The following is a 15,272-nucleotide window of genomic DNA, read 5'->3' on the forward strand; positions in this document are numbered from 1 at the left end:
ATGAAAACGAAAATCTTTGCAATGACGTGTGGGATAGGAGGTTGGTATTGCAGTTGGGGATGAATGTATCGTGGAAGAAATGAAGTAATTGTGTTGATGTGCTTTAATATAGTGCAGACTGGTAGGTACAGAGGTCACGTACTCTCATAGTTCTATAGTTGTTTTGATAAAGGAGAGGTACAAGCTAAATAGACAGAATCTATATATACCAATTGGAATGTCCTTTTCTGTACGAGAAATAACGCATCAATTTTGGATTTGTTACAGTAATTCTAAATAGTAGGCTATTACAGAAGTTGAGCCATGGTGAAACAAGATAGTTTCTCGGTTGAAAAGCAAAACATTTTCGCGGCATGATATTGTCGTGACTTGGAGCCGACGGTCTTTTTTCGTGGCACAAAACGTTCGCGAATCGCCACTGACATTCAATGCATATGGTATAGCAGGCAAGAACTGTCGCATGCATTTTCATTTCGGAAACCTTGACTCGCGAAATTTTGCGAATTGATAATGCACGCGAACATCTCTGGTGTTCTAGGATAAATAAATTATCAGGAGGACTTTCTTTTTTTTCGGGGGGGGGGGAGGAGGGGTCAATTTGATAAAGTGTTTCAATTGATATTGATATTGCTCTACATCAACGTATAGGCACCGAATTAATCAGTGTTTAGTAGTAGCCACGATAAAAAAATAATCAAAGGCCTACATATTCGGGCGGGATTCAAATCTACGACCTCCTGCGACCTCTATATGACCTCTTGCGACCTCTACGACCTCCTGCAACCTTAATTGCACAAAAATCTATAAGACCTAATGGACCAAACCTTTGGAACACACTTCCAGATTATGTTAAATCATTTAAAACGTTATATTCTTTTAAAGCTAGATTGAAAAACTGTGTTACTGTCAGATTACAATAAATGAATACATGTATTGAATCTGAATACAAATTTTGTTTTGTTTAAGGCATTTATTTTCTTAATTGAACTCAAATTTTCCTTTGCCGTCCATGAAAAAAAAAAAATTTTTGTGTTATGTTTCTGCTCAATATCAGGGATATGCATGCCAAAATAAGAGATGAATAATATCTTAGAACGCTTCAGAGACGCTATCTGCAATATCTGTGTCTGCGCATAATGATAAATTGTCTCATGTTTCTGTGATTAATTCGTCGTTGAACAACAATATTTTTTTCTAATGCAGATGAAATTTGCAGTTTGTCTCAAGTTTTGTTGGTATAAGTATAGAAATTCTGTGTGTCGTCAATAGGTATATACTGTATAGATGATCAGAAATGTTAGTTAGAATATAACCAATTAATGTTGGTAAACTGATTCTCGCCGATGTATATACTGCATAGTTTATTGTTATAGATATTCTCGCAAATTCCGAAGATCAATATTAGAATTGCCCATCTCTGTTTTCTTAAATATTAATTGAGGCAAATAAAAAACAAATGTGAGTTAGAGGATAATTTATTTGGAAAATAAACGTGCGTAGTAGAAGCGTCCACCTTGTGAACGATGCTACGACACAGATCAACAGCTTCTGAGGAATTATTATAAAGCGTAGGCAGTGGCGTAACTAAGGGGGGGGGGGAGTGGCACGTGTCCCCCCCCCCCCCATCTGCTGGTAAATAAACCCCAAAACAAAAACAAAAAACAAAATAAAAAAAGACCTCACCAAAATGGTAATGCAAGGGTTAGTAAACTGCTTTTGAAATCGACATGAAAGGGTGATCAAGAAATAAAATATTTTTCTAAGATTTCTTTTAACCATGATTAAAGAGGTATATAGTGTGGAACGTTGTTGAAAAAGCCTGGAACCGACAAAAGATTGTGATTCAGCGTGATCCCTGGTTGGCATTCTAAATATAAGCAGGATGTGCGCAGTGTACTCAGAACATCCGAATGGCAAAAAGAGTCGCTGCAACGTTGCGTAATGTGATATAGAATGTACACCTTTGTACCTTACGCTTCGTTATCAAAGCCAGATCATAGATTTTGCAGTGTTGCTTTATACATACTAGTCTATCTTAAAATGCCTTGCATTGCCAATAATAAAACTTGACCTGGGCTATTTCCTAACCTTTCCATGTATATAAAACATATACACACACAAACACAAACAATTTGGGGATGCTCTATAGTGCAGATTTTGAACATCTTTCCCCCGCTTGGTCACTTCGACGCCCCTTCGCTGGTCATACCTCCCCCAATCACGAACATAAACCGACACCCTTGACTACCAGTGGTGGATCAAGGGGGTGGGGGTGGCGCACTATGGGCGCCCCCCCCCCCCTCTTAATTTCCAAAGCGAAAAATATAGCTACAAACGGCAGTTTTTGGACTGTAAAATGTCAAAATCCGCTCGCTCGCATTTCATCGTTATGCCATTCTCCTGATGTTACTGTCAGTAAATTGCCAGCAGTTGCGCCCGGTGAGCCCCCTTAATTTCCAAAGCGTAAAAGTATAAGCTACAAACGGCAGTTTTTGTACTGTAAAATGTCAACATTTTCAAGCTCGCTCTCTCCGCTCGCTCGCATTTTATCATTATGCCATTCTCTTGATGTTACTGCCAGTAATTGCCAGCGGTTGCGCCCGGTGCACCGCCCATAATTTTTAAAGCGAAAAAGATAACTACAAACGGCAGTTTTTGGACTGTAAAATGTCAAAATGTTCAAGCTTGCTCGCCCCGCTCGCTCGCATATTATCGTTATGCCATTCTCCTGATGTTGCTGCCAGTAATTGCACCCCCCCCCCCTTAAATTCCAAAGCGAAAAAACATCGCTACAAACGGCAGTTTTTGGACTGAAAAAATGTCACAATTTTCAAGCTCGCTAGCTCCGCTTGCTCGCATTTAATTGTTATGCAATTCTCCTGATGTTGCTGCCAGTACCTTGTCGTTTCACACCGTCATTCCATAATCCATGTAAGGAAAACTTACAATGTTGCTCAATGACTGCTCTGTGGAATGTATCACATTGCGTTATGTATTGTAGTCCCTTAAAGGGACATTCCGGACGATTTTCATAATTTCACATCATGTAGTACATAAATCAACAACTCCATGTATAGATTCGTGGAATTTGTTGTGGTCCTTGAGCAGAGAAGCCAATAAATTGAAAATCTTAAACAAATTACACTGAACAGTGTTGATGACATCAGAGCCGGTTACGCCGAGATATGTAGTAAAAAAAAAAGGAAACCTCAAAACACAACAAAGTTTGTGTAAAAAAGAATATCAATGACTGCAGTGGACACTTGTGGGCAAGCAGGTAATGTTGCCTCAATGGTAAGACTTATCTGTCAATCGCTACTGTCCATGTATACTTTGAACCAATGTGCGAGAAATGGGAAAATTAGATTACAAATCACGATCCACTTGCCAAAGTATTCACTTTCTCTTGTAAAGTACGTGCAAATGAGATCACTTGAGCGATCTTTTCCCAAAATACACTACCGCTGCACACGCATTTTCTCTCTCTCTCTCTCTCTCTCTTTTTTTTTTTTTTTTTTTTTTTTTGCATTTTTCCGGATCTAAGAGAGTTATTATCTTCCGCGCATGTAGTTTCTAGATTTTCAAAACGTAGTGTTATTTCCATTCAGGCTGAATATCTTATATTATGAAGGATATGGCAATATGATCAAAGCAGGAAAGCATATTTACAGCAAAAAGTTATTGTGACGCCTTTAACAGAAACAGGTGCATGAATTGATTAACAGGCGATGAATGTCAATAAGTAGTAGGTCCATTGTTATAATCACATAATTATTAGCTTCATTTGACGAAGTTGATCGGAAAATGATAATATAGGCTTTCCAGTGAGGATATACAGTTTCAAATATTTTCACATTATGCCTCAGATTTATGATTGAACTTTGCACATTGTTTTGGACAGGATTTACTTCTGTTCAATGTGCTTTACCATCAGGTAAAATGTAATTTCATTGAATAAATAAACAAGCGAAATATACGGCCAACATTATGCTAGTGCTCAAAAGTATCTTCAGATTGCTTGGAAAGACGGCGGCATACAATCCCAATCGCCAAAGGCACAAATGCACCTGTGGAATTCTTTTGTGAATCCATACAAAATTGACAGCTGTTTGAATAGTTACTGCCAGTTGGAACTCTTCAGATTGCTTAGAAAGACGGCGGCATAGAATCCCAACCGCCAAAGGCACAAATACACCTGTGGAATTCTTTTGTGAATCCTTACAAAATTGACAGCTGTTTGAATAGTTACTGCCAGTTGGAACTCTTGTTCTTGAGCCTCCTTAATTGGTATCATATAGGGACTACCGCCAAATTGGTCATTCCAACATACCCGCTATATATTGCTCACGAAATGAAAAGACTATGCGTACGTAATGACGAGACCATACGCACGTAATGACAAGACCACGCGTACGTAAGGAAAAGGCCATACGTACGTAATGACGAGACCATACGTATGTAATTCCAAGACCTTACGTACGTAATGACAAAAATCTGTTAGACCATACGTACGTAATGACAGAAGCACACGTATGTAATGGCAAGACCACGCGTACGTTATGACAGTAACATGCGTACGTTATGACAGTAGCATGCGTACGCTAAGAATTTCATAGAACTATAATGACAAATGTCCATGCGTACGTTATGACAGAACCATGTGTACGTTACGAAACAACCATGCGTACGTTCTGACATGCACGCGTATGGTGTTGACACGCGTTTTGGCGGCGATGGCCTTCCATATGCGTGTCGGCGCAGCGAGCGGGCAGCGCACTTTCCTAGTTCTGTTTACCCCACCAAAGATCAGTGCATCTCACCTTCGTACTTCTTGCTCTCTAGTACTAGACCACCAGCGTTTTATTAAATTTCCTGCCTGTCCAGTTGTCCTACACCTCCTCAAGTGGCATCCCGGAGGAGGGAAGCCCGCTAATCACCACGAAATTTTTGGTTGTTGGACAGTAGTGTACGACAAACATTATTCTCCATTTGGTCGTTAGAGAGCTGGAATTAGAATATAATGTTTTGTTTTTGTTTTCCATAGTGTCGCTCGGTGAGCTTTTGATATCATTTCATCCACTCTGTTATCAAACCAACGCTTCAAAAAAGACAACAACGTTATATTTAAAAACGACAAAGATGATGACAGACTAAACAAAGTACAAAGCGTATATACGTGACTCGATAGAGGCATAGGCCTACTTTCGTCAAAAGGAGAATTTCGTCAAAAACTGATACTAATGGTCAATGACCATTACCTCTGTTATCATGCTCATATCCGAAACGAGGCTTTCTGTGATAGATACTCTAAATGCAAATCTCTGAGTAGATTACACTGCCGTGTCTCTAGAAATAAGGGAAACACTCCGCATTCATTTTCTTTATAGTAATATTATATTTTTTAACTATGATGGCAATTTAAGCATGTATTGTTTGATGATAGAATTTCCAAGGATCGATGGTACATTTAAGCATCGGTGGTGAATGATATAAGGATATAGGCCTACGTATAAACCTAGCTTATAAGTCAGACCCATCAAAGGGAGCGAGTCGGGAATTTACACAGCGCACAATACAAGCATATTTGCAGCGAATTGTCAAGTAGTATTCAGAGTAATCAAACAAACTAGCCTACCTGCTCTGCCCTGCTTTATTAGTACTGAGAAGAAACAGAGATTAAAAAGAAAATAGTCCAGCAAGCCTTTGAAGGTGTTTGAACAAAAACATATTTGCCTGTTTATAGGATGAGTAAACTCCCTCCCCCAAGCATCTTTTTCTTTTTACTGTGTATGGGATGAATAATATGCTTTTGAATTGTTGAATGAATGACTCTCAATCTACTAGTACCCCTTCAATACTGTTTTCAGCTTCCAACTAACCAATATTGACTTCATGCGAAATAAAGTAATACTAAACACTGGATGTTAGAACCTTTGTTTTCTTATTGGTTTGTTGTTGTTTTAAAGTCATTTTAAGTAATACTAAACACTGGATGTTAGAACCTTTGTTTTCTTATTGGTTTGTTGTTGTTTTAAAGTCATTTTAAGTAATACTAAACACTGGATGTTAGAACCTTTGTTTTCTTATTGGTTCGTTGTTGTTTTAAAGTCATTTAGGGTTTTCGTATTGAGCAACATAAATGTCTCAATATTGTCTGTGATTCTTCAAACTTTGATTATGGAGACGCCTGGGGTGTCCATAACTTCCACGGAATCCTGTCGCAGAGTCCCTGTCGATCGGCCCCTCGGGTGCTTGACAATGTGGTATAAGATAATAAGATAATGATGATGATGTATAGGCCAATACTGGAAGAGGGCTGTGCTAAGAATAAAGAGACTATTATGCCTGAATAAATAAAACCATAAAACTATATCGCCTTCTCGTGATGGTATAGTCCACGCGAACGAATGAAATTAAAATCATCGACGTTTAATGTTACATTATTTTGTATTGTCAATTTGAATTTATTCATATACTACCTTGTCTGAATGTTGTTGTTGTTGAATGAGGTATTCATCAATATCATATGAGCTCCCTCGTGGAGACGTAATGAGCTCCTTTATGGAGACAATATGAGCTCCCTCGTGGAGACTTAATGAGCTCCTTTGTGGAGACAATATGAGCTCCTCGTGGAGACTTGGTATATATTTAATATTCTTGTTTATATCTCTCTAAGATTTATAATGTTTGTTTTATGTTAAGTGCTGTCTGGGGCAAATTATTTGTATAGGGCCCCATTTTCTCTCTCTCTTCTTTCGTTCTTTAAAACAACAACAACAACAACAATGTTGTTGGTTTTTTTTTTACCTGCTTGAATGAAATAAACGCGAATTGAATTGAAATTGAATAATTTTGTTCTTATATTTCCTATTCCATGTCTGGCTTACTTTTAGATATTTCGTTCGACCTATAGTCTTGATTAGGCATTCTTGATACCTCACTATATGAGGAAAAATAGTAGAGCTCCTTGCAGTATATCAATTAATCGTGACCTGCCTTTTATGTCTTTACAGACCTTATTGATGCTCATTTATAGAGGGCGACATTGTACATTGTGTTTTCCTCAAAGAGATTTTCTTCCTATCTTTATCGGTTACTTTTAACTTCAACGTGCTCACGGTCAGATAGACAAACCTCATCACATAATTATACTGGACCGTTGGAAAGATAGTGAGGGGATATAGAGGTACCCCCCCCCCCACACACACACACACACACATACACAGAGAATGGAATTGTTTCATAACTGCATGTTCTTTGATTGTCACATCGGGTGCATGTTTCCGATCATTTAGCTTGCCATGCATGCTATGATGGAGTGTGATCTGAGGCTACCACGTTTTCAAAGGGGGGAGGGGGCACTTCAGACCCCATTCGCCACTTCCGGGTTTCTTCAGCTGACACTGAGCAAAAAAAAATAATAATAAATAAATATATAAATAAAATTAAAAAAAAAAATCTTCATCGCAAAAACAAAACCAACCGCTCACGCACACTTCAAGGTTTCTATATCTATTTCTTTCTAGTGCCACTTATGCACTTCCGGGGTGAAAAAAGGGGCCCCCAAAGTGGTGACACCTTACGTATTCCTTTATTCCTTTGTATGGTGCCCGAGCCCCCCCCCCCCCCCCTTTCCGGTTCCGCCGGCCTTGATTAAGTCCTATCCCCCATGCGAAGATTGTAGGTCCTTACGTGCCGATTAAAGGTGTAGAGCATTCTGATGATTCTGTGGCATTACACATTACACATGTAAATAAAATGGACCTGAGTGAGTCCTTACACTTTTCATATGAACTTACCAGAAAACATCGTGGGGCATCGATTCAAATAACTCGTTCAATATTTTTCAACAGTAACAATCACAGTTACATCTGGCCTAAATTTAAAAAGAAAGAAAAAAAATCCAATGCAAATTTTAAGACATAAATGGAAACAAGTTGTTTCACTTAGATATGAAGCACAAGAAACACAAAATACATTGAAACTCTCGAGTATGTCATGCATGTGTACATTTTTGTTTAATATTCATGTTTAACTCATATCTGGGGAGAATTATGGACAGGTGTGAGAGTGATGCTAACTTAGAGCTGCAAATGTCTCGAACGGTATGGAATATCAAGGGCGTCCTCTGCGTCAGATCTCATCTTTTCACGAATTTATTGAACTGAGGAGGAAGGGCGGGGGGGGGGGGAGGGATCCATCAAGTATTACATTACTACAGAACGGATTAAATGTTGGACAATTTCTCTATGATTATGACATAATCATTTAATTTCATGCGCTCTATAACACATCCATCATCCTCAACACAGGTAGGCCAACAGGGCACCAAACGATACATGGTCGAAGGGGGGTTCATTATAGATCCTACATAAAGAAATAATAATCCTTTAGGATACACGATAAATGAATGCAGTTACATGCAAGATTCTAGGGTCAATAGTTTCAAAGTGACTGCATATGTAACAATAATACCGCGTCCAAATGGGGGAAAGTTTCTAAATGACACTGTATTCTTTTTTTCTCTCTCTCGAATAAGTGAAGACCACATTACAACTTTGTTGAGAGTCATCAAGGTTGCTTTAAAACTCTATTCTAAGGTAAGTGCAGTTCATTGATTCGATAGTGTTGATACCAGTTCAAATGTAAAGAAAATGTTTACTGTCACCATAAGTTAGGCCTATAAATGTTTGTCTAGTCAGTCTTACATGCTCATTAAATGTTTGCAATCAATATGTAATAATAATTTTTTCTTTAATTTCGCGTGATTGTCATTTTCGTGCTGATGTCCCTCTGTCATTGTCTCCTATTTGTTCTTTATTCCAATACTACTTTACATAAGACACTACTTCCCATTATCTGTTAATTTTCTGTTTTTCTTTATTTTGCAAACCTATAGGAATGGATTCAACGAATGCAGAGAGATCAATGAAACACGTAATGATAGAGGGAAATTGGACAATCCTTTGCAAATTTTGTGAATGATACGAGTCTTTTTATCAATGCTATATGCCGCCCTCTGTCGATGAGAACTCTACAATAAGTCGTTAGCGTGACGGTGACTGCGATTCCATTACCAGAGACATGTTTTTGTTAAAGGAAAAAGACCTTTAAAGGATTATTGGGCGGAACTTATCGAAAGCATTCAATACTGTTGTAACAAAAAATATCAGTCCCAAAACTTAATTCATAGTACATGGTATTCGAGGCCAGACTCTGTTCTGGTTCCCAAATCGTTTGCAAACCTTTAACAATACAACAACAATAACAAAATCAGATACAATTTTTAAAAAAAAAATCAATGTAGGCCTAATGCACAAAAATAACTTTTATAAAGATACATAATAATATGAAACTGTTTGAAATCAATGTATTAGTGGAAAAGAGAGGCCTACGTAAAAGACAAGCTTGTGGGGTTATGGGCCACTCAATCAACTGAACGTCAAAAAAAAAAAAAAAAACACACACACACACACACACACAAAAGTAAAATAACAGAAGCAAACACAGGGGCACACAGACACTCGGGGATATACAAAGACGTAAAAGAACGAACAACAAGAGAAAATTTGAAAGGCAATAGCGGTTTTCGTAACATATTCAAATTTCATGCATACCTTTGAAACAGAGGTTGTTCTCGACAACTTGAAAGCTTGTCCGACATAGCAACAAGTAAATTATGCAAACTGGATTCCGGCAATTGGATTTCATAATAAAGAAGAGCAGGTTAAATAGCTCTTCTGGGATATGTTCCCGGGAATTAAATATCCATAAATTGAATACATTACGAAAATGGCTTGTTAGTTATGGCATGGACACACTAATCACGAACGGTCATCACCTGTTATTTATGCACCAGTTTCTGTCAAAAAATGCCACAAAAACATTTTAAACATGCTTTCTTGCTTTGATCTCATCATCAACGCCGACAACCAGCCTGGATAGAAACAAGACTGCGCTTTGAGAAATCTGAAAAGTACATGAGCAGAAGATCAAGAAAAATGAATGTGCAGTTGTAGTGTACATTGGGAAATCATCGCTCAAGCAATTTGATTTGCAAAATGCCCGTAGGCCCATTCTTTACAAGAGAAAGCAAATATATTGGCAGGTTGATTGTGATTTGTAATCTAATTTTTCCCATTTCTCGCATATTGTTTCAAAGTAAACATGGACAGTACAATATAACTGTTGATGACGTGCATGTCCTACCATTATTAAGCAACGTTACATGCGTGTGCACTTAGTGTTTACTTCAGTAATGTCCAATTTTGTGACAGGAAAATTGTTATGTTTTCCGGTTTGCGACTCCTTGTATGTACTCAGTACAAACAAATGTATAGTTGAATCTGAAAAGGCACCTCGATAGGGCCTAAAACCGAAATGAGGGAAACGGTTCTTTTGTCAGTGACGATGCACGATTACAAAATCGTCATTGTCCAAACACGTAATCACTTGGCGGTGGTGATGATGGGATCAAAAAAAAAAAAAAAAAAAAGACCTTCGTTATTAGTCCATGTGTGTACTAGGTCCATGTAGAGAAAAAAAAAATTCAGAGAGAGAAGAGAGAAAAATCCATCAAATCATTTCCTTTCTTTTATCCTTCTTTTAATGATATCAGTACGCCTTTTTCTGTCATTCCTCCTTTCTCCAGCACGAGTCCTGTCATTTCTGTCATTCCTCCTTTCTCCACCCACGTTAGCCTTTTGTCAAGGCCCTCTCACTGTATAGTGAAGAGAGCCCATCTGAGTGGGTTTGAGGGCCTTGGTAAAAGGCTACACCCACATGTGCTTCGGATATGCAAAATCAATGACCCTTTTTATTGTGTTTGATAAAGAAGGTTTATAAGAGAGATGTCATACCATTATCTCCGCCAAAGACGTCATGTTTCGCATTATTTTGTTTGTTTAGTTGCGATAGCTGTTCCCATAAATAATTCAACAATTTATGAACGGATCTTAATAAATTTTTGTGATATAAGTCCTTTGTGGTAGGCCTACAAGGAACACGTCACTAATTTTTGTGTGATTTGGATCTAGGAATCATATATAATTTGTGTGTGATCCTGTTAAATCTTGGTGGAGGTGTGTGTTTCGGGTGCTTCTTGTATTATCTTTGTATTCATTCATTCATTTTATTTCCACACGGTAACTTGTTTCAGGCACAAGCTGTTCTTCACAAGTCCATGCATCATAAAACACAGTTACATCATTATGATACAGGAACATCATAATACACAAAATCATACTGGAAAAAAAAAATCAAGGATTTTGTTTTCATTGCACCCGCATAAAGTTTGAATTTAAGATTCAATGACAACGACGCAAAAACCAATAAATCAATTCAATTCAATTCAGCCCAGATCAGCTAAAATCCAAGTTAAGTTCAACTTTGTTGAACATGTATTTTCATGAACATGCACACACACACACACACACACACACACACACACACACACACACACACGCACACACGCACACACACATACACACACACACACACACACACACACACACATATACATACCCCGGCAGCTTCTTGGCGGATTTCTTCTCAGAGGCTTGCTTGACAAAACAACAGCTAACAATGTAAGATCCATTTGAATTTTCATTATTTTGTATTGAAGAAAAACACAATGTTGCTGAATAAGAGACAATACTGACAAAAAAAAAAAGATAAACGATTATAAGCCAGTTCGTAATTTATTTTGCACAAGAGCAGAAGGGGTCATTTGTGATAGCTGGCAAGTTGATTTTTTGATTCACTGAGATAAGTATCTTTGATGTAATCCTTAATTGCCAGCACGTCTACATGACAGCTAGGTTTTACAATATTAATAAAAAAGAAACAAAACAATGAAATAAATGCGTCCCTAAGTGTCGATTGACGAGTCCGTCAATGGTTTACCCAGGTTCATTCTTTGCGAACAGAACATGAATTCCATGTTACGTCGGGCAAGGTTACAATATGCTTTAGCGAGCTTTAGATCTGCGACGCGAACCCAAAGACGACGCTATTAGGCTAAAAATGGTGTTATGCACCGCAGCATGCGCGAGGCAGCTGCTTTCACTGTTCAACCCGGAAGGTTGCGTCGTCTTAGAGTTTCCGTCGCAGATTTAAAAGCTGTCGCTTTGACAACGATTGAAGTACCAGGCTAACTAAGAAAGAAAGAAGGAAAGAAAGAAAGAATAGACGAAGAAGAAGAAGAAAAAGAAAGAATTTGTCAAAATAATTTAATGTGCAAATGAGCTTGTTCAAGGCCTAGAATTCTTTCCGGATCCATACACAGATGTCACACGAAATGATTCTTTACCACGTCACTGTCTCGAGTGCTTGTGACCCAGAATGACTTCGTGTCACGTGACTTAGTTCATGTTATTGTTGTAGTTGGTACTTCAAAAATGTATTCCAGTTCGTAACATGACTCCCTTGGGCATGACTCTCAGCAGGAACAGATGTTTATGTCTGCAGATAGACGTCAGATGGAGAGTGAGAAGTATTCCTTTTTTTTTTTTAAACCAGTGACACAAAATTGTTGACATTCGACTACCGATGATAAGTGAGGGGCAATGTTTTGTCAGACCTTGTAGACTTACCACCGATTAATCTCCTCATACGTGACGCTATCACAGATATTTTAATGGAAATAATGAGGGGGCAGGAGATCCCATTTACACATGACGAGGATTTGTCCCTAGCCCGTACTTTATACAGTAATGGAAAGTGGTGCCTTGTAGGCCTATATACGGCCATACGTGCCGTCAGGACTGTGATGTGAAAATCATAGCCACAAAAAACACGAGTGAGGTTTCAGAGGCAGATTTCGTTGAATATACATTTATTTTGTTATTGCAACTGATTGACAAATTGCCCTACATCAACGTAAATAGGCACTGAATTGATCACCGAGCCCGGCCTTTTCACTCGCTGTAAACGGGGTCTAATAATATGCACAGGACAGAGTGGCGAGAAATGGATGCTGTTTAAACCCCGGGTTTTAGACGGTTTCCAGTTTTAACCCTAAAGGGGCCGGGCTTTTTGGGCTATGCTCAGACCGGGGGGGGGGGGGGGGATGGATTCCGCCCCCCCCCCCCCGAGATCTCGGCCATCGGAGGTGCGATCGCGATGAAATTTTGCATGGGTGAGACCTGCGTCATAATCTACAAGATTGTGTCATAAGATTTTTTGAAACAATCAATTTCTAATTTTAATTAAATAATTATGCAAATTAAGCTCAAGGTGATATTTTAGCCTAATTCAAAGCATTAAGAGTCTAATTTTTGATCTGTAAATCTGTTTTAGCATATTCAACAATTGTACTTCACAAAAACTTCCAAAACTCATTTCAATTCTTATGTATTTTATTGTTTTCAGAATTTCTTATGTATTTCTTTGTTTTTCAACTTTTGTTTTTTCTTTGTTTTTTCATTGGAAATTGTCACTGACCACTTTTCTACCATAATTAGCACAACATTAATCAATGAAAGTGATTAATTGTAAAAATAATCAGGTTTTTATGACTTTCATGACAGAGCACCGTTTTCCATAGGAAATGTACACAAAATCACAAAATTTTGCCCGTTTTGGGGCGACATTCCGTTACAAAAATGGGCGTGGCTTCGCAAAAGTATGCGCGGATGTTGCAAATTTGGTCTCAAAAGTTGCGCGAGGCCTTCTCGCGTTACAGATTATTATAGCGCGAAACGTCGAGGGGGGGGGCGGATTTCGCCCCCCCCCCCCCCGGCCCTTTTAGGGTTAAACGAGAGCATCCAATTCCCACTGATCCACGAAATAGGCCGGAGTATGTGCATCATTCGTTTTGTAAAACGGGCCCGTAAATTCATGAAATTCACCCTTTTCCCCATCATGCGTCCGTATACCTATACAATATCATACAATGCGTGATACACAATGCGTGATACAATGCATGACAGATGACGTCACTGGCATAATCTTGATTTGGAACTAGGAAGAGTCATTTTGTGGGTGTGATGATTATATTCAGGTAAGTTGTAGAAAAACATATGGCACATTTCTTTTGACCACACTGGTGATGATCAAGTAATGAATCAATACAAGTCAGCATGCATTTGCATAGCATATGAAGTCCCTTTAAGGCATTTTTTCTTCACAAAGCATGTTGCATGCATTGAAAATTGAATACGCTACAGAAACGATAATACCGAATTGCACTGCATAATGATAACGAAAGCATGATAAAATTGTCATGACTGTAAACTTGTATATGAGTTGGTAAAAAGTTGGTATGAATTCAGTTCGATTTGGTCTTAGTTCGCCTGTATGTTGATGGTGGTTAGTCTGTTGTTTTGACAAACGATAGGTGTTAACTAGTCATGAGCATGGCATTTCGTGACATAACGATCATCAACATCAATGTGTCGCGGAATTTCAAAATCCGGATTGATACTTATGGCACACCAACTAATGAAAGGGCTTGGGGTAAATAAATCTCATTTTCCCTTCCACTGAAATAATTTCCCCGTAATGTCAGCCATATATGTCGAACATACTTATGTTCTTTAAAATATCGCAGTTTGATCTCGACCATCTCTTCCACATGAGACATCTGTGTCATACCTTGCCATAATGTTCCCAAAACAATCTTTCTCCGAAAATAATGATCCACTCTATGACCTGTATTGAGAAAATAGCATTATTGCAGAGCAATAGCAGCATAGAAGATTTCGTGGGATCGAGAGATTCAATGAGCAGGGAAATCAGGCTTTAGTATACCAGATGCATACCGCAGAAAAAAAAAACCCTAAACAAACAAACAGGACACGAAATATCGGAAAACCAGCTCGTTTTTTTCCTGTCGTTCAGCACCCTCACCCCCCCCCCCCTTCACCGCACACACCCTCCACCACGCCTTCGAGCGAAAGGCGGGTAGTTTAGTCGTTGTTTCCAGGCCTAGATTCTAATCTCAACATTGCGAGTTTCCTGTACTGTATACTACGTATAGGACCATCTGGCGTCATGTACAAGAAATCCACTTCAAAATATCACCAATTTCATAAGAAAGAGAAAAAACTCCCTGCAGAACATTGTAAAATGATCAAAATCGGATGAGAAATAAGGAAGTTATGACATTCTGAAATTTCAAAATTTTTCGGAAAACACCTCTTGACCAGTCTTTATATGAATATTCACATCAGCAAGTTGATGATATCATTTTCTCACAATTTCTTATAATTTCATAGACAGAAATGAAAAAAAATCTCATTTTTCAGTCGTATAATTAATATAAAACTTGT

This window comes from Diadema setosum, chromosome 5 (genome assembly GCF_964275005.1).
Source record: "Diadema setosum chromosome 5, eeDiaSeto1, whole genome shotgun sequence".
Taxonomy (NCBI): Eukaryota; Metazoa; Echinodermata; class Echinoidea; order Diadematoida; family Diadematidae; genus Diadema; species Diadema setosum.